The sequence below is a fragment of the Triturus cristatus genome, chromosome 5_2 (genome assembly GCF_964204655.1).
Source record: "Triturus cristatus chromosome 5_2, aTriCri1.1, whole genome shotgun sequence".
Classification (NCBI taxonomy): domain Eukaryota; kingdom Metazoa; phylum Chordata; class Amphibia; order Caudata; family Salamandridae; genus Triturus; species Triturus cristatus.
The window spans coordinates 591,119,322-591,146,701 of record NC_140588.1 but is presented as its reverse complement, the minus strand read 5'-3'; positions in this window follow the sequence as shown (position 1 = coordinate 591,146,701).

The window sequence follows — 27,380 nt, the reverse complement described above, 5'->3', positions numbered from 1 at the left end:
GGGAAAAATGTCTCTAAATTAAGTCCTCATGTAGCCTATCAAACATATGACACTCATTGAAAATCATGTCCCACTTAGACTGACATACGCAACAATCAGCTGTATACTGTTGCGACTGTCACAAAGATGCTAGATGAGAAGGCCTATCATCCAATAAGTAATGTATGTGCATCCATGTGTACCCATCCATGTTGAAGGTGATCATGTAATGGATACCACACTAAGGTACGATGGCAATGCATAGTGCAAAATCTACACTAGTAGTCATCATATTTACTTTAAAAGTGCAAAACCACTGCAGCTGTATCATGCACAGACACTAATAAATAGTGAAGTCAAAAGAAGACAAATATGTAAAAAGTTATATGTAAGAAGATGTGTAGATTGTTCACACCAATTATTCGAACTATTTTGGTCTGGTATTAAGTAAAGCGATCAGCTTGCTATGTTTTCTAAATGATGCCTAGCATGAAATGTATATGTGTGAGGGCTAAGTTCCAATAGGCAACTTGAACAAAAACGTTCACAGCTCTTTAGACAATGCGTCTACAATTAAACATACTATACAAAATCATATTTCACAGTACATCACATTTCATTTTCTTCCGTGAAGAATGTTGTTTATTACTTTTTCTCATTCCATTGTATTTAATTTCCAATAAGCAAACATTTTCCATACATCAAAATCAAATTAACATGAAATAGACTTGGATTTTACAGACATGCCATACGTTTTCAGGTAACAATCAATATCTGTGCCCAATGCATTTCGTGACAGAAGTCCCGTTGTCAGGCGTCAATCTGCAATAAGAACAAAAAAGACATCTTATGTACATTGGTGGGTTTTTTTACGCATATCAACTAAAAACTGCTCTGTTACACTTGTAAGTGTGTTCCTATAGTTCCAAGGTATATAATCTGTGTCTAGAAAGCATGTGTATTACTGACATAATGTGTTACACCACCTGTTAGAATTCCTTTTATTCCTCAATGAGACGACCAACAGTGCAAAAAACCTCCATGTAAATAGCTGCTTATCCGGAAAACCAACATTCCATGCCATTGTGTATGAAAAATTACACCTTGTGGTCTTAACCCAACATGCCATGTGACAAACCACATTCCAAAAGCTGATACCAAACTCATAAATCAATGTATCTACTGCTTAGCTACAAGTGTCTGTTTTATAGAAAAATTGATCTATTGACAGAAAAAGTAAAGTCAAGGGTTAAGAAAGAGGTACCTGTCAAACACTCTCTCGCAGAGCAAGTAACCGATTAATAATGGCCCACTGCTTACACTGTAAACAGATAACGTACAGTGTGAATAATGTCCACATACACCGTTCACAAATATGCACCTCTGTCTAGTGGTTTCTTCCAGTTTCAGCTTGTCCGTAACTCGCCATTGAAGTTTGGGTCAACAGGGTGGTGAGCAAAGAACACCAGTTAAAAACAAGTGTTTAACAAACTCCTCTCGCGATGTCTAAAAATACCTGTGCAGTGAGCGCCATAATGAAGTGTATGTGCATGCTGTTTCCTGACTGGAGTGGGTTAGTATTATGTGGAGCATCTCAATAGGGTAATGTTATTACAGTCCTATAATTTAAAATGAATGATAACTGGGTCATATATATTAAGAACCCGATGATAAAAAACGCTGAACCCGGTTGAAACAAGTATGTTGCAATCGCTTCTCACAATATCAACAATGCTGATACAGTGACAAAGAACACCATAATGTCATGGATATCTAAAAACCAGCAGTAAAATCTACCAAACAAAGATTAAATGCGGTTGGTTAACACAGGACTGTAAAAAATCATATGTGCTGCGTATAATCTATGATTTACAAACAATTCCGAAAACACCTGGTCCAAAACAGTCATCATTGTCTGCAAAAAATCCAACTGTAACACAGGTTAATATTTTAGGAAACACTGAAAGGCTTTGTATTACTTTGAAAATAATAACAAACAAACAGGTAAACCCAGTTTATGAGGTGTTGTTAGAAACTATTGGAACTTCAAAGACCTTACATGAAAAGAAAATGATTGGCGTTTACAATTTTAGATGGGTGCAAGACAATGCATGGTGTAAAATCTATGTGGTAATGAAATGTTGAAGTGACTCATATTGTTAATAACATCAAGAGCCTCATGTGAAGCATCCCATCTCTAATTTGTCATTTAATCCATTCGGGTTCATTGTATCCAGTTTCTTAATCCAGAATGTTTCCCACTGTAATAATCTTTTCGAAATATTTGTCCCCGGGAGATTTTGCAATGTGTCAATAATCTGAAACTTAATTTGTGCAATTGATTGGCTGTGCTTATTCCAATGAGCTGCCAGATTGAAGGTAATGTTGTTATTCCTAATCTTACTTTTATGTTCTGCTAATTTAATTTAATTTTTTCTTTCAGTTTTTCCTACATATGACAGGCCACAAGGGCATTTAATTGCAAACACTACATTCCTGGAGTTACAATCAGCTGAATGGTTCAGTAAGATTGTTTCTCCTGTTATGGGGTGCAATAAAATGTTCCCAGTGGTGACATTATTACAGTGAATACAGTTTAGGCGCTTCTTTGTTCCTGCTTTTTCTTGATTGGTCAGTGAAACCTTGATAGAAATGATTTCCTTTAAATTACACGATCTGGTGTAAAAAAACATTGGTTTCTCCAGAAACAGACCATTTGGTCAGATTCTTGTTGTGAAAGTTCCCACAGATTAAGAATGATGGTTCTGATGTTCTTGGATTTAGTAAAAAATCAAGACACAAACACCATCCTGTTTGTATTTTCTTTTGGTTTCTTTTTTAGCAGTTTTTTACGTTCAATAGATAATGCTCATCATTCATTGTTTTCCAATAACTGTAACTATGACAATCGTCACACATCCTAAGACTATTAGATGGCTCATAGAAGTTCACATCAATCTATGATGTGTAACGCAATAGGCCTCAGTTGAGCTATTCAATGAGACATGTTGATGTTTAGTTTCAAGTGATTCTTGGACAATACATGTAAGCCAAGGGACTTATCTGTGAGCCCTCAACATAGAATGGCTGGTCTTTGTGAATATTGTGAAGTCCACTTGTGCTACACAAGGTTAAGGATGCTGATGCCAGCCTTATAGTGATCTAGAACCATACACTGAATACATCCATGTGGGAGTGTACAAGGGTAGTGAAAGATGAACACACACATTTGGAAATATCCTTATTTCCTGAGTCACAAAGCCCTTCCAAAGTGGTTACTGTGTGTGAATTTCGAGATATTACACATATGTAAACATTGTCAGAATAGCATTTGTAATATCAGAAACACTTGTAAACTATGAAGTGGTCAGCCACATGAGTACCTGTGAATGATAGATACACTTGTGCACAAAGGATGGCAACACTTTGGCCCATATTCATTAAGGAAATAATTACGATGCCGGTCGGACGAGAGTCCAACCGGCACCGTAGCAGAAGCGGGACGGCCCGGTAAGGAGTCCGAGTTCCCGCTTCTGCCCTTCACAGCGGTTGCAGAGTGTATATTTTGCATTGTGGCTTGAGCTGTGGACTGCAGTACGAGCCACAATAGGAAATGTACACTTTTAAAACATCCCTGCACCGTGTGGCAGGCACCATGCGTTACCTGCCACATGATTGAGAGATGTTTTGGGGGGCAGCATAGGTGCCGCGTAGCGGAGGGCAAGTGGGAAAGGGGCCCGCTAGGGTCTCCCAAAGTCACTTTCCGCCTCAGAATTTCCATTAAATGGAAAGGCTGAAAGGGAAATCGTAGTCCGTATTGTAGGGTTTACTGTCCCTTTGATGGAAAGCGTTAGACTGTCCCTCTGCCTGCTGCCTCTAACTGCACCCGTTGTTATGCGGCAGATGGACTGCACCAGCAGATGGTGGTCAGACCGCAACCGACAAGCTGTCGGTTACAGTCAGACTGACATCAGAATTACCCTCTTCATTTTACATTGCACATGATCCATGCAAGGGAACAGAATGTAATCACAAAACTAAAAAGTTGTTTGTAAAGCCATGTCAAGGCACCTTGTGTGTCCATGAGTGGCTTGAAGAAACGAGACGAACCCAAGTCTGCATAAAATGCAGACCTGTGTTACTTAGCAGCAGAGAGGTGTGCTAAAGCTGAAGTGTGGATTTTACCATGCATCCACCCATGGATTCAGAACCATCACCAGATTGAAAATATTGCTAGACTATGGAATGTGTCCTAGTTGTACAACTCCTCACCAGAGGTGCATGTGGGTAACATGCTGCATTCTATCCACCATGTTTGCACTTTCTAAGTGTGCTGAATTCAGAAACATACTTACGAAGGGTAAATGCATCAGAGGGTTGTGTATGTGTTGTAATGTGCACCTTCCTGCTCCAAAAACAGCCTGCCTGCAAGCAATGGCACCCTTGCAACATGATGGAAGGGTGGCTGTGCTGATGCACGGTAGTGAAAAATGCAGTAGCCCTAGGAAAGGATAGGAATGCTACATATAAGGAGGATTATGGAGCATTCCAGATCTTTCCCGTTCAAACACTGAAGACTAGCAAGGTGCTGTGCTGTGCTGTGTTTAGGGGTGGGCGGAATTTGCGAAAGTGACTTTTGCAAATTATCGCGAAAATTTTAAAAATCTCCGCAAACACGCGGAAATATCGCGAAGATGCAGAATTTTTTTCCCCGCACGTTCGCGGTATTATCTGCGTGGTCGCGGCTCACCAACTTACCCATGCGGTTGCTCGCGGGCGCGGCCATCTTGTTTTCACTCTTCTCGCGGTGCATGATCGCGACAAGAAAGACGTGATCGTGCGACCAATGACATTACTGCGGGCGCAAACTGTCGCGAGACAGCGCAAATGGCTACCAACAATACAACATCTCGTGGAGAACGCGACCGGATCGGGAAAACTTGTCGGCGAACGTGGGGATTCAGGTAAGGCGATCGAGCGTGCAAGAGAATGTATTATTTTACAGCGCGAGCAAGAAACAAATTATCGCTAAGCTGTGGAATGCGGAAATTTTGACATTTTCGCGCTCTCCGCGGAACGCGAAAATGTCAAATTATCGCAATTTCCGCGAGCGGAACGGAAATTTAGCCCAGGCCTAGTTGTGTTGCATGTCTGTATTAAACATATGGCTCTTTGTGTGCACTACTGTGCATTCACACATGTACATCTACAATATGTATCGATAGCCACATATGTCACGATTTTTCCATTACTGATAAACTATATTGCTGAAAAACATCAGCACATATTATTGGATCCTTCCATGTGATTGTAAATCTGACATCATTAACATATGAGCTGCATGACCCTGTGTATTGCTACAGCATGGCTATGTACATTGCGGTATATAGGCCACTGCATGGAAACATGCTTTGTGTGGCTATTTGCTAAGCACTATAGAGGCCATTGCGTGGCCCATTATGTTGCTGCATATGTGCTATTGTTTGGCTATGTGCATTGCGCTATATAGGCCACTGCATAGGAAACATATGTTTTGCATGGCTGTTTTCAGCACACTATATAGGCCACTACGTAGCCAAAATATGTATTGTGTAGCTATTTGTGGCGTACTATGTAGGCTGCATACCAGGAAGTGTAAATGTTACTTTCACTTTCTGTTAGTGCCTGTTGGTTAGTGCTGGAGGAGTTTTGTGGAAGTTTGGGGATTTTTTGCTGTTTGTGGTGGAGTCTGTTTCTGTTCTGTCCTTGTAAAGTATAATTTGCATGGTTTTTGTGCCAAAATGTTGTGTTTCGGAAGTGTCTTATTGTTGGGTGTTTGTCTATTTTGGGGGAATTTTTACTTAGGTATAGTTAGGAATTTAGAGGTAGATCTTGTGCCATTGTGGACATGTCCAGGACAGGGAGAGGACCCGATTATAAAGAAGGAGAAGTAAGTGGACTGATTTGACTGCACTACTTGCCACGGATGCTTGCTGCAGGAGGAAGGGTCAGCCAAGGATACAGAGCAAAGGATTGGAAGAATCAATGGGAGCGTGTTGGTTGGCACAGGTTTGTGGCCGATGAAGAGTGCTTAGTGTCTAGGCTGAAACATCAATAGGTGGAAATTTTATCATTCAAGACTGATGTGCTTGACCTGCTGGGTTTGGAGATCAGAGGCACCATAAGTATGTATTAATTTACCATCAGCATTTAGTAATGTAGATAACTAAGTTAAGGTACATATCAAAATCAACATTTGGTTGCACAGTGTGGATGCCTTGTAACACACAGATAGAGTTTCACCAGGTACCCGATGTATCAAACTGTCACACAAAGCAGCAAACCAGGCATAACTGCTGTGTTGCGTCACAGGGAGCTAGCATTCTTGATGCTAAGTAATGCAAAGCAGCCCTTTTCCCAAATGAGAGTTAGTATTTAGCAGTCTCCAGCAGTGAAAACTGAAGGTCTGGGTTTGTAAATAAAATAGAAATTTTTAATTTTGGCCTGTATCCCTCCTTTCTTTAATGCAAACACTGCACAATATGTAGCTAAACCAGCCCTTATCACTACGTTCACAATCCATAGCATTATCCATGCTGCACAAGGTACATTGTATCTCTGTGTTGCAAGGCTTATATGTATGTACCAAGGGGTGCATTAATCAATATTTCACACAGTGCATCAAGTCATCTTGCTGCGTTTCATGAATGTGATCTGGCAATAATGTCCCATAATTAACATATTACAGTGCATTCCTGTCCTTTCCTAGTGCTGGTACACTTTTGGCTGCCTAGTTGGCACCCTTGTGTAATGTTGCAGGGGGCATGTGATGAAGCTGGGCAGAAGTTCTTACAGCATCAAATGCATGGGGAATCATTTTGGTATATGATGTTAGACATTTTGGCCTTTCTCCTAATGGCAGGTCAGCCCTGCAAGGTGACTAGCTGCATTCCATGGTTTAAAAATGTTTACATATGTATCTAAGGGTGTCTAAATGTGCCATTACACTGGTATGTCATAGTGCTTGGTTTAGGTTTAGCACTGTTTGAAGTTGCTCTATTTCAATGCAACATTTCCATTTTTGATTTGTAGGTGGACATTGCCCTTCTTCCCAAGGTGAAATTACCATCTTCAGGAATACTGATGCCTAAAGAGTCAGGACAACATGATTGTAGGTCTGTGACACATGTGTGTGTGATCCATAATAGTACTAACAGTGTAATGCGCATGGGGATGTATTCATCACCTGCCAACAAATCACTCAGATTTATTGAGCAACCACAACATCACATGTTTCAACATATTGTAAAATATACAAGGAGGCATGTTAATATGAATAAAGCATCAACATAGGTGCTGTGAGTATTCCTGTAGAACCCCACTTGAAATATGGGGATGCTATACCTGCAACAGTAGCCGTGTGTCATACCTAACTGCAATTTGCATAGACATTCATTGCAGTGTCACCTGACTAGCTATCACAATGCAACCACTGCACAAGAGATAGATGCTGGAAATGAGCCAGTGACATCTGAAATTAGGTGTACCTTGATAACAACCCATAAAAAGGTGCAATTGACATCTCACCAGGGGTTGCCGCAGGGGTGTGATCATTTCTTTGACAGCCAAACATCCCCTCAGTATTCCCACTGACCTGAGGTTTAATTGTTTTAATCCTGTCTCGTTGGGTGCCTGACCTTCCATCAGAGATGTCCATGTCAGACCAATGTAGAATGCAGGAACAGTGGCCAATTACACTGATGCCCTGGAGTCTGTGTGGATGTAGGCCAGCTAATGTATCGATACAAGGTTTGTTTCAAAACAATAGCTCTCAGCTAGTCTCATGCACATTGGGAAGGTAGATGTCTACAGGGCAGGGAACTTGTGCTGTGGCCTTGCAATTGTACCGTGGATGGCAGTTTGCATATCGCAGTTATTTATGTATCAGTAAAGCACAGAGTGGCAATATCATTGTTGAAAAACCTATGCAGCTCGCGTTGGCCTCCCTGCATGGATAAAAAGTAATTACCCTAACTTTGGCCAACAGGAAATACGCACTAGATTTCGCATATCCCGGCTTATCAATGCCAGCCTCATGGGCAGTATCTAGCCTATGTGGCATTTATGTCAAGCTTTGATTCAGTGCCATCTCTCTGCACTGCTTGAAAGGGAAAGGCCAGGAATTCACAGTGACTCCACATTATAGTGCATTCCTGCCCTTTCCTACCATGGCATACTTTTGCCTGCCTAGCACCAACAGAGGCACCCTTGCATTATGCTGCAAGGGGCCCTGCATTGCATAATGCAGCACAGGGACAATGAGGTAACAACAATGCAAAATTATATTGTTTTCTACTGGTTTAGGTTCACCTATGGATTTGATGTATTTGATACTTTCCCAGGTGTAGCACCATGCTAAATCTGAAAAGTCATCAAAACAAACATGGTGATGCAGTGAAACACCCACCCTACATCTATGTAATGGCTCCCTGTTGCAGATTAAGGCAAGTCATCAATTTGTGCTGCTTTCAATTACTCCAGAATACTGAGGACATGCAGAGCCACACAAGCTGTCCTTGCTCACCTTAACACATCTCACTTAAGTTTTGCCTTGACCTTGCCCGCCCTTGCATCATGCAAGACCAACACCAAAGTTTACATATACTGGGCCATGGGTATTATTTACCATTGTCACATCAGTATGAGTGGTGTTCACTGGTATGAGTGAAAAGTGTGGTTCAATATTGTGATCAAACAGATTTTTGAAAAACTAAACTGACCTTAAATGGGTTAGCTTGACATATTGCAATCGGAAAAATCATTGTAATAAAAGTATGTTGTACATTCCTCCATACCAAGGTTAGTTGTATGCATGGACTGACAATTATGATTTCATAACAATGTCAGTTACATTTTGTGATACCTATTGTACAGACAAAACTTGCCCTAATATAAGGTACAAATTTCTTCCTAGCCCACATGTCAGCAGAAATGGCAAAAACTTAGCCTATGATATGGGCACGTTATTTATTTATTTATTTTAAGTCCTCATTTGCCTTCTTACCACACTTCTTCTTACGGAACCGCCCTGGGTTTTCAACCTCATTTGCTGGATACAGGCGGGTAGATAAAAGCTTAGGGAACTGAGACCCCCACAGCCGGAGCACCATCTAATACACTGGAGGGCCTCCTCCCCCAGCCACACAATCAAACCCCTTCCCTTGTCTTCCTGCATATACAGAGAAGATGTCCACCGGCCGAAGAAGATGTAGGCTTAATCATTGGACAGTGAAACCGAAAACCCCCCAACCCTCAACCTAGAAAAGGCTTCCAAAAATGATATCTTGTTCTCGTCTGATCCGAAATATCTAGTTTAGCAACAAATCTCATTGATTGTAGCCAACCACCCTCCATTGGGGTGGCAGAGGAGACCCAAAGTTTACATAGCTCTCTTCGAGCCAAGAGCACAGCATAAAATACAAGCTTCACACTGTTACTCATGCCCTTACCTTGCAGATCTGATCTTCCAAATATAACCAGTTCAGCGCTTACCTTGATCTGCAGGCCTGGGACAGGCCTAGGACACTTGACAGGAAACTACTCACGGCCTCCCAAAAAGTCGGAATCTTCGGGCACTGCAGAAACATGTGTAGATCATCTTCGTTCTGGCTTTTGCACTTAAGACACGCCACCACTCCACCCGAACCGAATTTCGAAAGTCTTCGAGGAGTCCAGTAGGCCCTATGCACTGTAAAAAAGTGGTTCCTCCTTAAATATGCGGGTTTTACTGTTTTGTAAAGCATAGACATTGTTACTTACTGTTAAGAGCTAATGTTAAATCTCTTTGTCTAGTACACAAGGCCCTCTATGGTGGAATCTCTGGGGAGATACGGAAATTATTTTCCATGTATTCTCCAGTTAGAACACTTAGATACTCTATGAAGGGCTTCTTCTGTATTCCAAAAATCTGCAAGGCAAGATGGGGGGGCCGCATGTTGTCATTCTGTGCTGCCAAACTTTGGAATCAGATGCCGTCTACCCTGCGACTTCAACCGAATCGGCTGAGGTTTAGGAAGGAGTTAAAAACCTGGTTGTTCTCCAAAATCTAATCAACCAGAGTCAGGATGCCTTGAGTATCTATGTATCACAGTCAGCGCCAAGACGCCTCGGCATTCGTGCGCTCAATAAGTAATAATTCAAATCAAATTAAATGAAATCAAACTGACTAAGACATGAAATTTTTAAAGCCCTTCTGATTCTGTACCACGTTTCTGCCATAGCCTTTAAAACCTTTAATCTAGCCTTCTTAAAATATTTCGGATCAGCAAATGTATACATAAACCCACTTTCAGCATTTTTCTGCTTCTTCAACAGCTCTCTAAACATTCTACCTATTTCTGTATCAGCCACCTCCCTGCAACACTTGAGGCCTTACCCTCTATTGAAATATTTAAACCTTGCTTAACTAATAGTGCAACTCCTTTTGTTACTGCTGCCTGCCTGGTATAAACTGCATGGGCAGCCCATCTTTGTGCTGTAAAAATCTTTCTTATCTCCTCCTCCATCAAATGTGTCTCCTGAAGAATAATAATTTGTGCAGGAGAGTCCTTCAAGGACTCCATTATCATATCTCTCCTTCTCTTCACTCGGAGACCATTTACATTCCATGACAAAACTGTCAACTCATTTAATCTAACCCTACTCATCTCCTAAGAACCCACGCAATACACATTCCAACAACATCAACAAGACCTCTGAGGTATTTTTCCTGAATTTTCCCCCACCACTCCCTCCCCCTCCCCAAAACTCCCACAAAACACCCCCCTCCCCTGGAAAACCCTAACCAACTTCCCATGGCTAAGAGCCCTATGAGTGACCCCTCCGCGTGCAGTACAACAACCTAAGGTCCCTAGTGTGGAACAAAAAAAAATTCACAAAACACTCTTGGCAACTCATAATGCTAATTTGATCAACAACATACTTCATGGATTCTCAGACTGATATTGTTCTAAAAACTTATCCAAATCCTCTACAAAGTGGAAGGAGTGCATCTTCTTATTCAACATTACTTTCGATAGAGCTGGAAATTTCAATTGCACCGAAGCACCAAGTTTTCTTAATGGCTCGATCCTTTTTCCTAATTCCATTTGCTAGTAGAAGGTACTGTTGATAGGTCCGATCTTACTTCAATCTTGACTCCGTCCAACTCCAAAGCTTATATAGGGCACGTTACGGGTGCATTAGGAAAATAGCACATGCTTTTAGAAAAATAGGCCATATATAAATAAGGAGAAGCCATCTGGCATTTGGGGAAGATCGACATGGGCACAGGCACCGAAGACCCCGCTGCTGCATCAGCCCAGATAGCCACTCAGCAACAAAGCAGTTCTTAGCCCACCCAGTCCCTCAGCTGCAGGCTACAGGGCAAAAGAAGAAGGGAGGTGCTTGTCCAATGATTGCCCCATATGGACTGGAAGATTGGCAAGATGAAAAGGGGACTGAAGAGACAGAGTAATATTTTGCGGCACTCAAGAACATTGACACCAAAATATGATTCCGTGACTCTCCCTCTGGACATCAGATTCCTTTTTTGTCATACATTTGAAATTAGTATTTTAAGTGCTCATAGTTATAATTGGTGTTTAGTGTAAGTTGATGAATAGTGTAGTAAAATGCTTTTATGTAATGTGGGCCTGATTCACAAAGGTAAAGTGAGACGAAAGTTTAACTTTACAACTTTTGGTAATCACAAAGGGAATTTACTACTAAAAAATGCCCTTTGTGAATACCAAAAGTTGAACTGTATTACTTTCGGTATTCACAAAGGGCATTTATGAGTAGTAAATGCTCTTTGTGAACACCAAAAGTCATAAAGTTAGACTTTCTTCTCACTTTAACTTTAAGAATCAGGCCCTATATTTTTATTATGGTAAGTTTTTAAGTGGGATGGGGGGGTGAATATTTTGTGTTATAAAACATAAAAAATAATATATGTGTTGGTAGCATATGTTTAAGATGTAGTTAATGTTTGTATTGCACTGGCCTATGTGTTTTAAGGGGAGTGGGGGATTGATGCTAAGTTTAGGTAGTGTTTTTAGATATTCCATTTTCCATTTAAATAAATCATTGCTCTCTAGTTGAATATATTTTTTTTGTCACAAGTTCCTATGATTGTGTTAGGTGAGTACATGATGTTCAACTAGTTTTGAGTACATTGTAAGAACATGTTGCATTGTCAGACTCCTCTGGACAACTCTAGGTCTTCCTCACATTAGAGTAATGTATTGACCCATTTTCATATTTTAGACACTGTCAGTGGGACTTAGTATTTGATTTTACATACAGCACGACACAGGTAGTCTCTTTACTGTAGAGCCCTGCCTGAAAGGGAGAGGGCAGGTAAGCGTAGGATTTGACAATGACACTACGGATTGCTTCTCCCTGCCTGCGCTGGGACACACACTGCTGCCTAGCACTACCACAGACACCCTTGCACCATAGTGCAAGGGGGTCTGCTTGTTGGCTGGAATGTTTTTGAGCAGGAAGTCACACCTGCCTGGACAAAATCTATCCCCATTGGCATTTACTTGAGTGTTCCACATCATGCAACTCACTTAGGGTACACGACAATACGTTTTGCCCATATATCTCCTAATTTGCCCTCCCCTAGGGAAATGTAGCATTGTTACCGGTTCCCTGGTTTGCCACTTAGACAACATTATGTTTGCAAATGATTTAATGTGTTGATGTGTGGATGGACTCACACAACATATGTGACGCCTCTCTGAGGCAGAGTAACATAGGACTGCTATTTTGGCCTTTGTTGCATTACTCCACATTTATTATAATACACAGTGCTTGGTTTCTGTTATTCAAGGTATTGAGTTGCCTTAGCCCATCCTTGTGTGGCACAATACAATGCAAATCCATTAGGAATATGAGCATGAGTATCTGACTAGTATTGGTACAACCATCCATAGTCATGTATTGTTGATAAACTCTGTGTAAACGGTGAGGTATTTAAATTAGGCACATAGCCACACCCTACGCCCGGCAAACAGGCAAAGGATATGATTGGTTGGTTTAAAAAACAGATACTCTTTACTTATTGGGGGAATTCAGTGAGAACAATTTAGGTGTACTATAGCCAACAATGACGGGTGATTGGTTTAATTAAGTAAGGACCGCAGTGGGAACTGCGTGGAATGACGTCAAGGTGTGGGATTGAAATAATGGAATCTGATTGGGTGCTAATACATTTAAAAGGGTAATTGAGGAGGTCCGGTCTTTATGGTGGGAATTATCGGGTCTGACCGCGAGATGGAACTTGGTGAACAATAATGTCAGAGAGACAGGTGAGAGGAGAGGTCTTATGGGTTTGGAGGTGTTTTAGAATGATGGAATGTTTATTGTAATTTTAATTGATTATAGATTTGTTCATGGAAATGTTAACATTCAGGGCAAGGATGTGATGGATAGAGAGCGGCTATCATTATACTAATGCATTACAATGAAGTTTTCAAATTGTATGGGGAATAAAATGAGGATAAAAAAACATTGTATATTTTCTTTTTATGTTCAGGAATAAACATCCATATTAAGGGGAGGACGATACAAAGTTTTTTGAAATACTTAAAGATTATCATATGAAATAAAATTGGAGGTATGTGTAATGTTCATGTAATATTGATTGTTTGCTTGGAAGAAATTGCAATATATGAAGTATTAGAATGTAATAAGTGCTAAACAGGAAATTTGTAATGCATTACAATGAAGTTTTGAAATCTAAATGGGAATACAATGAGGATCAAATGAACAACTTTTCATGCTCAGGAATAAACATCCACATTAATGGGAGGATTATATTAAGTTTTTGAAATACTTACGGATTATCGCATGGATTCTGCTTGGAATAAGTTTGTAATACACAAAGTTGACGATTGTAATAGGGATCACATAGGAAATACTTGAGAGTGTTTTGTGAAAAATGGGAAGTACATTGAGGTTTGTTTTGGTAATAGACAGAATTTAGGAGAAGTAATGTGGAATGAAGATAATCCTTGATAATGAATAGGGTTAGATTGTATATAGGCAGGCATTGTATATTTCAAGAGATAGATTTGTATATGAAGTTTAAAAACTGGATTGTCAATGATACTGATATCGGACACATGTATATTCTTTTTCCTTTTTTCAGCCCAGATGACTTCCAAGTGGGGATGAAATGCCTAGGGTGGTCCCAGTAACGGTACATCCAACAGTGTATAGAAGATATATAACCACGCTTTCACAAACTTGAAAAAAGCATATATATATATTTTTGCTCCAGTGTTATTTAATAACACTGAACATATATATTAATTGAAAAAACATTAAAAAATTGCAAGTGCCCAAAGGGAAAAGGGAAAAGAATACGGAACAGTCGGTGATTTGGGCGAGAGTAGCAGGGTACGTGAAGTTAGAGTATAGTGCGTATCACAATTTTCAAATTACTTGGCATATCATTTAGCCGAAAGATTTCACAGTTACAATGATTAATGCAATGTATCATCATATAGCCATGTATAGCAATCAACATAGCACAGTAAAGCAAGTACTGTTGATAATACTGGCAACATATAAAGTGTCGACGTTTCGACCCCTGAATGAGAGTAGGTCCTTGCAATCCTTACAAACAGGGTCTTCCTCAGGACTGTGGTGAGTGTGGCGTGGGGCAGGAAGCACTTGGGATTGAATACAAAGAGTTTTTACACTACTAACCGCTAGACAAGAAAAGTATACATAAATAAGGGTACCAATCCCCATTAATAACCGTGAAAAAATAAAGGGGGGTCTCACAAGAGGTAATTAGTGAGACCGGTCGGGCTCAAGGGCTCCAAATGGATGAGGGCGGAAAAGCGCCTGCAAGAATAAGGTGCATATCAATAACCCCTCGCATATGATAGGGTTAAGTATATTGTGATCATTGGTAACTCTTAATCTCTTACTTGAATCAAATCATTGCTGTCCAATTCATATCATTCGTATATCAAAGAGAAAGAAACCTTGATTGCCTCACAAAGGTTGAATCTGAAATAGTAGAAAACAGGGAACTGCTGTCAAAGGGCCCTATTTAAAACACCAAACAAACGGTCAGTAAAGTAACCGTGTCAGGGCTAAAGTAATAAATACCTGTCCGTAGCTTCAAATGAGAGTCAAACCCTTTGCCACCACAATCTGAAAACATAATGTAAAGGGAGTATCAATCTCCTCTGTCGCAAATAGACCATTATACCAACATGGATAAAGATGGTCACACTTGCTCGAAACTCTGGAAAAACAAGCAAAACTCACCTCGAATACCGGATTAACCGTGTAAGCGATGGTGGTAGTGCGGTGCTGAATCTGCAAATAAAAGCAGAGAGCAGGGCCTCAATTATGGATATTACCTTAAGGGCACATCAGCATAAATCCTGATGTCTAACAAGAGAAAGCTCCTCGTGCTCACAAAGACTAACTCTCAAACTCACCACTACTCGCCAGGGGAGCTCCATATGAATGGAAAGGAAGCGGTGGCACGTGATCTATTTAAATACGGCCAAAAAGCCACCGTGGCCGCGTGATTGTCGGCGTCCTGCAGATGCTAGATGCTGTGAAGAATCAAGTGCCTAGCTTAGAGGAAGGGAAGACAGACTACACTTTATCAATGAATGATATTGAATGTAGAGTCAACTTAAGCAACTGTATAAAGCGGACCTCGATGTGTCAAATGTCTAATGGCAGTGACTGAGGGAGTTTCAAATGGAAGAATACTGTGGAAACAGCTCCCGCATTGTGTCATTACTGAAACATTGGACACATTTAGAAGAGAAAACAACATCATGGGCACATTGTACGGTCAAAAGGTGTTTGTTAAGGGCTGTCCAATATACCTTAGTGGGTATATGCGATGGAATGTAAGAAAACGTTAAATACAGTATGCTATGTTATAAACGTCCTCCGTGCACTGTTGAGGAAAACAGTTAAGCATTCATATTGGAAACGGTGGGAAAACTGACAACATTGCTAAAAACATGAAAAGGACATACACCACGAAATACCGGCTCATTATATTCAACATGTCTAGTCGTTATAAGTGATAAAAAAAAAACTACTATTTAGATACTGAAGGGCATTCTCAGGTGTTTGAGATAGAATGGCAGCGCATTAGTAATTATACACTCGACATGTGCAGAATGGGATCTAGAGCAAACTACTCAGTTGTGAGGCACGCTAATTGCGCATGACTAGAGTCAAGTTCATTGAGTTCATTTCTAATAGTGTCCAAACGGGCCATCCATTTACACTCTCGTGTGTTCAGGATTGATACAATGTTACCCGCTCTGGGGCCCAGTGTAGCTTTCTCTAGTACCAACCACTGTAGCTGATCTTGGGTATGTCCCTTCGTTGTGCATTGTTCAACTAAAGGTGCCCCTTGAACCACACATCGAACCCTGCTTTGATGTTGTAGTGTTCGAACCTTGATTCTTTGCTGTGTTTGGCACACGTAGAGCAATCCACAGGGGCAGATGATTCCATAAATTGCGATCATTGTGTTGCAATTGGTAAATGATTCCAGAGCAATTGTATGTTGTTTATATGCAAACTTTTTAGTTAGAATTGTTGTCTGACACGCTTTGCAGTGTCCACATTTGAAATGTCCCTGCATCGGAGGTAAATTCCAAAGCGATTGAATCATAAGTGCTGCTGTCGTTTCGAGAAATGAGCGGACCACATGGTCTTTGACACTCTTAGCTTTTTTAAAGGAGTGCATTGGTGGATTTGGTTGTTCAATATCATCCGACACCAGGCTCCAATGCTTATTAATTACCTTCTTAATGGCATTGCTTCTTGTGGAGAAGGTGGTCATGCAAACTATCTTCTGTAGTTGTCCATCTTTCTTATCTCTTGGTGTTAGCAGCGTCTCACGGGGGCTGAACCAGGCCCTCTTCTGAGCTCTTTTCACCAACCTTCTAAGGTATCCCCTCTCCAGGAGGCGATTACTCAGGTCTTCTGACTCGGCCGTGTAGTCTGCCTTCTTGGAGCAGTTCCTGCGGATATGCAGAAACTGTCCTATGGGTAGGTTGTCCCTCAGGCCACGGGGATGATGACTATTGTATCTGAGGAGAGAGTTACGTTCCATTGCTTTTTGGTATAGTTTATTATATTCGCAACGGATCGTGATGACCAGTAAATCTATCTCATTGGAGTTGCATTGTATTGTGAACTTGATATCCTAATTACATTGGTTGAGCCAGTCATGGAAAAGGCCCAACTCCGTAGTGTCTCCAGTCCAGATCATCAGTATATTGTCAATATACCGCTTCCACATCATCACCTGGTTATTGAAGGGATTATTGTTGAAGATGAAAGTTTCTCAAAATTGTCCATGTAAGTGATCGCCAGATCCGGGGCGAAAGCTGCACCCATCGCCACACCCTTAGTCTGTATATAGCAGTTGCCTTGGAAGAAAAAGAAATTCTTCATCATGGTTATGGTAAGCAGTTCAATGATGAATTTGGTAGGGACTACCATAGGTGCTGGTCGTTGGTTCAAGGCATCTCTCATCACTTCAAGGGTGGATTCTTGAGGTATACTCGCATATAAGGATACAATATCACATGTCACCAGCAGTTGGTTGTTGGGATTAAAGGCTCGTTGTCCAATCAAGGTCATGGTTTGCCTGGAGTCTCTTAAATTGGCTTGTGTGTTTTCAGCAATGGGCTTCAAGCAGAAATCTATGTATCTACACAGAGGCTCTAGCATGAAACCACATCCAGATCGAATAGGGCTCCCCGGCGGGTGTTGCATGTCCTTATGAATCTTAGGCAGTGTGTAGATTGTAGGGAGCCTGGGATGTTTTTGGTTCAGGTATTGGAATTCATGATTGCTCAAAAACCCTTGTTTAAAGTGCATTTGATGTGATACTTAGTATCTCCTCTGCGAGATCCTTAGAGGGGTCTGTTCTCAATTGGGAATAGCTGACCCCATCCTGTAGTTGCTTCATAATCTCCGTCTTATAGTCAGTTACATCCTGCACCACGATGGCTCCGCCCTTATCCGCGGACTTAATGACAATATCCTTTTTGTGTTTTAATGTCAAAAGGGCTGGGCTCTCCATCTTAGTGATATTCGGAGTGGTATGTGTATTTACTGTCAGAAGTCTTGACACATCTCTGAGTACAACACTTTCATATGCCAGATCTTTATTAGACATTGCATTGGCCGGTGGAATGAAATTGGATGGAACTCTTAGTCCTGTGTGCGATACCGCAAAGGGTGCAGCAGAGTGTTTGAAGAAGTATCTGAGGCGGATTTTGCAAAAGAACCTGTGAAGTTCTGTTCAAATGGCGAAGTCATTTGGGTGGGCTGTAGGTACAAACGATAATCCCTTGTTAAGAATGTTACTCTCCTCCTCTTTTAAGGTGTATGAGGAAATATTCACCACAGCGTTCTGTGTTCTTTTTACCATCTGTACACCTTGCGTCGCATTGATATTTCTCAGTGGCTCTCTGGCTGGAAACGGACATGTATCGACGTGTTGCCCCGACCTTTCTCCCAATTCACATTGGTTGTTATTTGTTGCTGCCCCGACCTCTGAGGGGTCTCCATTGACCTTCTCTTAAAACAGGAAATCACCCTTGGGGTGGGTACTAGTTATCCCGGTATCCGTAGTCTGAACTGGGACCTGATTGTTCGTTGTCACTATCGGTGCTCAAAGACGAATCTGAAATGGTGGTGTAGTTCCTGCGTCCGCTGTAACCTCCTCTCCCCCTGTTAGTGAAGCATCCCTGATTGCCCTGCTTTAAATAGTCCTCTTGTAGGTAAGGGTACGTGTTCTTCTTCTCGTAGAAACGAATGTCCTTTGACAATTTTTCAAGCTTCTTATTCTGAGTGATCGTTTCAAATTCTTTCAATGTCTTACCCAAGTGCTCCAATGTGTTTTTGGCATTGGTCAGTGTCGAGTCCCCAGCAATTTTTGGTTTAAGGGCAGCAATCTCCCTCATAAGTACTTGGACCTGTTCAGCCATTGTTTCTACTCCCAGCACCATCCAGTGCCGGGAGCAGTTATTAGCAGGCTGAGGCTGAGGCTGATGATTTGATTTTGATTTGATTTGATTTGAGTTTGTATTAATTATTGGATGGAAAGTTATTTTGGAAAAAAACAAAAGAAGAAGCATAATAAGAATAAATACAGAACGTTTCTAAAGTACGTGCTTGCCTTTGGACTTGGTTTTTCATGATTACAATAATTGATTGATTATCATTTGTGGTACCTTGGTGCTCCTTTCCAAATGTTAGAATTTATTCAAATTAGGTAATCATGTTGTCATATTTATGTGGATCAGTGGAACAGGGTTTTGGAATCACATACCTTACACATCCCATTTATAGGTCGTATGTGGGTACTTTGCAGTAACCCATCAAGAAGATGTGGCTTGTTGATTCACTCTGATGTTCCATAGGGAAACTGCACATTGCTCATACCATTGCAATGAATGTCATTGTTGTAGTTGCACATACAAAGACAGCATGTACAATTAACTTTCGGTCCCTCTTCTTCAGCTTAAACGAAGTATATTTGTGTTTTTATTTTAACATTATGTATGCTGACTTTTGAGAATTGACCATAGAAGTCTCCTATTGGCATTTTACACCTTTTATCGTTACACAGGTTCAGGTCCGCACATTACAACATGTGAGTAGTCTACCGTTTTACAAATCAACACATAGTGTCAAATTACACAATGTTTAACGCTTCTAAATACATTTGGATAGACATATGTCCACAGAGTTACATGTGTTATTTGAGAAAAATGTGGAAGAACAAATTACCATTAGCAAGTGAGCACAGGTGGGCAAGATAAGCTACTGTGCAAACATAGAATACTGTACTGAGTTCAAAAGAAGGTGGCATGATGTCCTACACAGGACAGATAGCAAAACTGACCAGGGGGATTCACAAATGCTTATTGGGAAGCTCTTGTTCGGAAATTGGGGAACTGTGCATCTTCCTCCTTTGATGAGTCTTCTGCCTCCCCTGGAATGGGAGGCAGCTGAGTCATGTTACTAGGCTCAGACACACAAATATCAGAGGGAGAAAATGTAATTCCCATGTTTCCAAAAACATTTGTGAATGGCAGTAAGACAGTATGGTAGTCCCTGGCAAGGTTTGTCAAGTTGGACAACAAAGCAACAACGTTTCTATTGAGGGCAATCATTGATGCTATGAAGGAATCCATCTTGGCCTCCAAATGATGACTTAAGGCTTACAGGTACTTGATGGATTGATGGCTCCAGCTGCCTGACAACATCACTGGTGTCAGATGTAGAAGGCTGTTGTTTTTACATCTGCATCAAGAGACTAACTATGTCAGCTAGGGAGTCATCAATCCCATGGAGTCAAGAGTAGGTGTCTATGATTACCTTTGTCAACCCATTATTGGGCTATTACACATAAAGCCCAACTTCGTATTACCAGTGAAGAGACTGTCCTTTCCATTGGCTTCATACACTGACTCTCACGTTATGCGAGCGTCTGGCAGCCTGGCAGGCACTTACTTTCACCAACGCATACAATGGTGCGCATGTGCCAGTCATTGTCGAGAGCAAAGGGCTTCATTCACTGCGGCCCTTGACTGGCTTTATCTGCGTACTTTGGTGTCCATCCCCAAATGATGCGCAGGAGTGTCAGTTTTTGTAGCAGCTTCGGGTGGCATGATTGTCAGCTCAGTAACTGCCCAGGGCTGCATGCTAATTTCAACTGCCTCACATTCTCCCCCTTTCCCATGTCGTCATAGGGTGGGGTGTGTTCCGGAATAATCACAGAGCAGATCCGGCCCCACTTTATGACGATTTGGGAAAAGGTGGGTGCACAGAAGCAGCATTACACCTTGTACATTTGCAATTTTCTGTTTGTATCCCTCATGCAACTCATGTAATCCAAAGTCCTTATGTAACGCAACTGGTTCTTTTGTAAAGCGCTCTGACACTTTCGGGTAATGTTCGCGCTATATCAAATCGCATTAAATAAATAAATAAAAATGCTGCAAAAGAAGGTGATCAGGATCCGGCTAATCTGCTCTTGCTAGTTCCCACCAGCAGGTGCCAGAATCAGCTCCCTCCGGCAGACTCTCAGGACCAGCTGACCCCTTCCCTTCGGGAATGTAGCCCCTGTTATTCATTCTGTGACAGGAGGCTGTAAATGCTGTGTCCTGACACACATAAATCCCACTGTGCTTGAGTGGGATTCCGGCCTTCCCCTATCCTTGCTGTGTGTCTGTAAATGCAGATCGCAGCCCCAGTGCCACGCATAGATGCCTCCTGGCATCGCACTGCTCAAGCAAGGAACTTGCCAACTCCCGAGAAAGACGAGGGTCAATCAAGAGATGTTAGCTTAAAATTGTGAAGACCTGGTTTGAATTTGGGCATCTGCTAAACATCCTGTGATTCTGGGCAGATCAGTTGATTGTAATTTAATTTATATCTCGATGCACCTAAATAAAAACAAAAATACAAATCTGACATTGTGCAACGTAACAGGTGCTCAGGTAAAGCGGGCCAATACCCTTAGGTCAAGTGTGCGCTATATATAACTGCAAAAAGGAAATAAACAGGAGAATATGCAGCTTTTGAAAAGGAAGTCATATGTGAAAGCTACTTTACCAAAACAGTTGCAAAGACACTCATCAGCTGCAGAGCAGTCACAAAAGCTTCGCATTTGTTACAAATGAATGCAATAGCTACCGTATTTAAGGGGGTCAATGTCATGCCCATTGTCACAGTTGCAAGAGAGAGAAGACATACAGGAAAGAGTTGTCTCAAGACATGATTATATGTTTAAAGGAGTGAGGATCTGTGCAGTGGCGTAGCTAGGGGGAGGGGGGGCTGTGGGGCGGTCCGCCCCAGGCGGCACTATTTTGGGGGCGGACAAAGGCATTCAGATAAGGCTCTGCTTGCTTTCGTGGACGGGCAGAGAAGGAATAGGACTCGGGCAATGTCCTCTTCTTTTTTGCGCTGGCAGCTGCCCCCCCCCCCTTCTCTTCCTATTATCCCCTCTCTTTCTGTCTTGCTCCTCATTTACTGAAAACCAGAAACGGTTCACAACCTCTCTTTCCTTCTTTCATTTAGTTGCTTCCCTGTGAAAGGGATCCAAAAAAGAAAAACACTCTTGCAAGAAATGCCCTTTTTCTGACATTTTTCTATTCCAAAGTGCAGCGGGATGGGGAGAAATAGAAGGTTTTAAATATGAAACATAAATACATAACTAAATAAAGGAAGACAGAGTGGTTGCAAAGGGGCCAGATTGGTTTTATTCACATCCAAATAAATACATCAGCCTCACTTTACAGAGTTTGCCAGCGAAGCGCTACTTTTGTTTTCTAGTCTTTCTTTGAACAGCATTGTTGTCCCCAGGTGGGAAGAGGACCATTCCTGGAGGGACTGCAATACCTGGTTGATGGGTGGATTGGAAAACAAAATGTGTACCATGGCTCCGTGTTTATGGATGTGGTCTTTATAAACCATACTGCTTACGTTTTGTAAGGATATAAGCAATGGACATTGAAACGGTTCCCTTCAGGGCCCTGTAGTCATGTCCTTAACTTTTCAGGTAAAACCACTCGCTGATTTCTGAATAGTGAGTGAGAGATCGTTAAGGGAGCCATGTTGTTTCTGCTTACATTTCACATGCTTTACTTAATCTTGCATTCCTTATGAGTGGTTACTTTTACTTTTTTTTTAGGCAGCATATTACTCTTATCAAGTGCATAATTTGGATTGAGCCACATCAAAGTGTTTATAATGGGCACAATTAGGTTGTAGCTGAATACAGTGCGAGTTTCCCTCAGTGGGGCAGTATGGTGTTCAGTGGGGGAGAGGATATGGCACTATGGCCAGAGCTGTCGAATTTGGAACTGGGGAACTGGGTTCAGCCTTCATGACCAGTCCACCAGACCACTCTACTGAGGGAGCATATTCCCATGCTAGACCTTAGAAAGCCCAACTAGACCTTAGAAGGCTTGATGTCTTAGCACAAGCAGGTGTACCCTAGTGATGTCAATTGTAAGTTAACCTTGAAGGCCTGTCCACCACAATCCATACTGAAGTTCATCTCCAGTCTTGCGGGCAGGCCTACGAAGCAGCACACTCTAGAGCAACAGTGATCCAGGGGCATATGTATCACCATCACCATTTGCGATTCTCAAATAGCGATTTATAAAGAATCGCTATTTGAGAATTGCAAAACGGGATGTATTAAAAAAATTGCAAACTTTTTGCGATTTCTTAAACTTCCTTAATTGCGATTAGCAAATTGCGAAATCGCAATTAAGGAATACCTGCCCATTCATTTCTATGGGCCAGGAGACCCATAGGAATGAATGGGAAGTAATTCTCAAATAGCGAATTGCAATTTGCTAATCGCAATTTGAGAATAATTTCAAGGGTGCAAGGGTGTCATGATGACACCCTGATGCACCCCTGAAATGAGCATGTGTGTGCATATGGCGCACATACATGCCCTAAGGGCATGTATGAGCGCCATTTGGCACTTTGTAAAATTCCAAAAAGTGCTTTTTGAAAGGAAATCGCAAATTACCACCAACTGGAAGTTGGTGGTAATTTGCGATTTCTTAAGGATAATTCGCACAACTTGGGTGCTTTTTACATATCATTTAAGAAATCGCAATTTGCGATTTCTTAAATGCTGACGCAAAAATTAAGAAATCGCTAAATTAGCAATTCCTTAATTTTGCGATGGGATTTGGCTCATACATCCCGATTACCGATTTTTTAATCGCAAACGCTGTTATTTTGCGAATCGCAGCGTTTGCGATTAAAAAAATGTTTGATACATATGCCCCCCAGTCACTGTGACTCTGTCACTGAGGTCACATGAACCTTGAGCAGGTTAGGGCGAGGCGAACGGTGTGACCGCACTGGGTACCTATTTTGGGTGGGTGCGTAGTGTTTGCAAGTATATTATGTTTTAAAAAAAACTTGCTGCCTCCTTCCTGGCCTCCAGCAATTTTCAGAAACAATAAAAATGTCATGATAACTTCGGTGACTAATGTTCTTCCTAGAGAGAGATCCGAGTTTTGTCTAGTGGAAGGGTTGACTCCTGGAAAGGTAGCACAGAGGGTTAATGTGCCTGCTGCAAAAAACATGTACCATGCAGATCACAAAGTGCACTGCTTTAATGGGGGGACCATGATGGATGGATATTTAATGTCAGCTGTAGATGATGGATCCCTGAACAGTGTCATGTATGTGCATGTTTGCATTGTGCTGAGGGGATTACCAGGTAATTGTTCACGCAGCTCTCTGATGGATGTCACATGCGGTTTTTCTGAGTTCCCAGATAGATCATGCAGTCTGTGTGTTCTCTTTTGTACTGCCAGTCACCGGTGTATTCAACTGTGTAGCCTTGGACCGTGTCATGTATGTGCATGTAACTTGCATGATCGAGGTAACTATTAGCAGCGATACTACGTGTCTCTCGGTCCTCTTTCAAGTGCTTGACGTCCTTTTTCCCCAGCACCCCCCCCCTCCCCAGGGGCGGCAATCTGAGGGATAGCCCCGGGCGCCACAAGCTCTAGCTATGCCTCTGGATCTATGCCATACAGCGAGCACCCAGCTGTGCAGTTTGTACTGTTTAGGAGGAATTGGAGACAAGTAAAAGACTGCCCTCAGTGCTATAGCTTGACCAGCACATGCCCTGACTCTTCTCAAAGGTAAGCGACTTCCCCTTACTCAAAGAAATGTTAATGTGTGCAGTTAGTTCCATCACAAGTGTAATTGCTGTTTGGCACACAGTAAGGGCTTTAATTGATGGAGTCATTGTAAGCTTCATGGAGGGTGACAAATATTTTTTTTTTCCAGCGGTGATTTAAGGGTGTTATTTGGTGACTTTTGGAGTGTGTTTGCATACAATTTGCACTAGGTGTAGACGTATTGCTGTAGCTAAAATATGTATCTAGAAAGCACTTGTTTTTTCTTTACCACTAAATAATTTTTCACATTTGGAGGCAAGTTGTGTGTAATTCAGTTGTAAAATATTGACTATTTGTTCACAGTGCTTTCAGTTAAAGGCTGGGACAAGGGGCATAATAATACCATAAATACACAAGTCACCAGTCTCCAGTGTGCCAACCAGGATTCAATTCTGCAACTTTTAGGATACACACACTAACATCTGCACTATTGCATAATTCAATTGAGAGTTCACAACGTACCAGGGCAAATGTTTAACTAACATTTAATTTTCACTTAAGGTATGTGTGTTATTTTATGGACAGTTACCTGTAGATAAAAAACAACAAAATAGTTAAAGAATTTTTTTTCTTTTTGCACGTCTTTGATCCACCCCCATATTTAATGACCTCGCCACCACATGACAGTTGGCATCACACTGCCCACACTTTCTTTTTTAATGTACTTCAGCCACCATTCACATGACAGCTGACGTATTTCAGAACAAAGCCAGCTAGCACACTCCATGCATATTGGCCGGAATGCTACTTTGTAGGCAACTATCTAACTGAAAGAGCATCTCTTTATTAGAATAATCTACGTTTTGGACATCAACTTTGAAATAGGTTTCCCTCAACATCTGCATTAGAATGTGCTGTTAACGAGGAGGGTTAATAGAAGGCACTTCATCAAGGCATACCTCCATGTGTTTTTGGTGAATTTACTACAGAAATTGCACTAGCGACTTCACAGTTTCCCAGACCGGGGAAATGTGAAGCTCGTTCATTGCACTTGTTTGCACACCAAAGTCCATTATATGGTCTTACGCCTCACCACTTTCAAATTCTACCAGCCAGCACTGCCTTCCTGAAAGAGAGGGGGCAGGAATGGGACACATTTAATGTGATATGGTGCATTCCTGCTCTACCAGAACTGATGCAAAATGTGCTGCCTAGCATCACTGCAGGGACCATTGCACCATGTAGGAAGGGTGTCTGCATTTGCTCTAGGCATCAGCTTGCACCCAAGCACCAGCTACGAGATGTAATACACCATATATTTTTAATGAGCACACAATCGTCCACTCTACTTTTCATGCCGCACAACACACCAAGCTGCCTTGCAGTACTGTCTTTCATGCCATTTGTGCATCATTGCAACCTAGGGGTCATATTTCACAAAAATAAACACAACACTACATAGCAAGCCACCTTGCTGCACTGCATGAAAGGGAAAGGGTATGTATATGTCATATTTCAAATGTTAAGGGGAACCCTATGGCACACACACAGTCATCTCCAGACTCCACAATACAATAATCAGAAGTATGGACAGGTCCCTCTCCCTTCATTCACCTCAGAACCCAAGGAGCTCCTCTGCAAAGTCCCTCAAAGCTCTTCACTCAGCCCCACTCTCTTCAACTTACATGACTCCCCTAGAAAACAGAATTTAGACCCAGGGACTCAACATCCTCTCTTACACTGATGATGCCCAGATCATTCAAAACCTCTCAGAAGACACCAACATCACCAACAGTTAATACAATATGCCAGTGACCAACATCAAACTCATTGTGAGATAAATAGTTCATACTCAAACTGATAAGATATAAGTGATGATATTCTGCAACAGTAACTCACCCTGAAATCCACATCGTTGTCCACATAACTAGCCTGAACCCCTCAACCTCTAACCACACAAGAAACCTTCCCATCATCCTTAACACAAATCTCACCGTGAGACATCAACTCACTGCCATCACCTCCACCTGCTTTCACATATTTTGCATACTCATGAATTTCTTCTTATGACTCCCTCCTGACACCGGTAAGAGCATCATTCACCCCCTCATTATATGGAGACTATACTAAACCAATACCCTCTACTACGGCATCTCTGCGTACCTGCTACACAAGACACAAACTGTCCAACAGACCACTACCAGACTATTACTCAACCTACCTGGTGGCACACACATCACACCTCACCTCAGAAAAATACACTGGCTCCCCATTCAGACACACTGCTAGTTCACGATGCCCACCCACGCCTACAAAGCACTACTATTATCTACACATCCACTAACCAATTACGATCCTCCGCTCTGCATCACTTACGCTCACCCCTCACCTTGATTGCACAATTGCATCCTTATTTGCTAATGGTAATTTGGATTTGACACATTTTTTGTCATTTCATTGATGAGTATGTTGTTCTCCTCCAGTGATAAGTTAGACTTTCTCTTCCTTTTCCACTGGGATGTTGGCAGGTTTTCAGGGTTAGGGTTGCTGCCTTCCTGACTTACTGACAGTCCTTCCATGCTTCTATGAAGTGATGGGTATTGGTTGTGGACATTGCTTTACTCTGGGGTTTTTAACCATTCCCACAGCACAATGCCCCCCTGCATGACGCAATGCTGATTTGTGGCATGT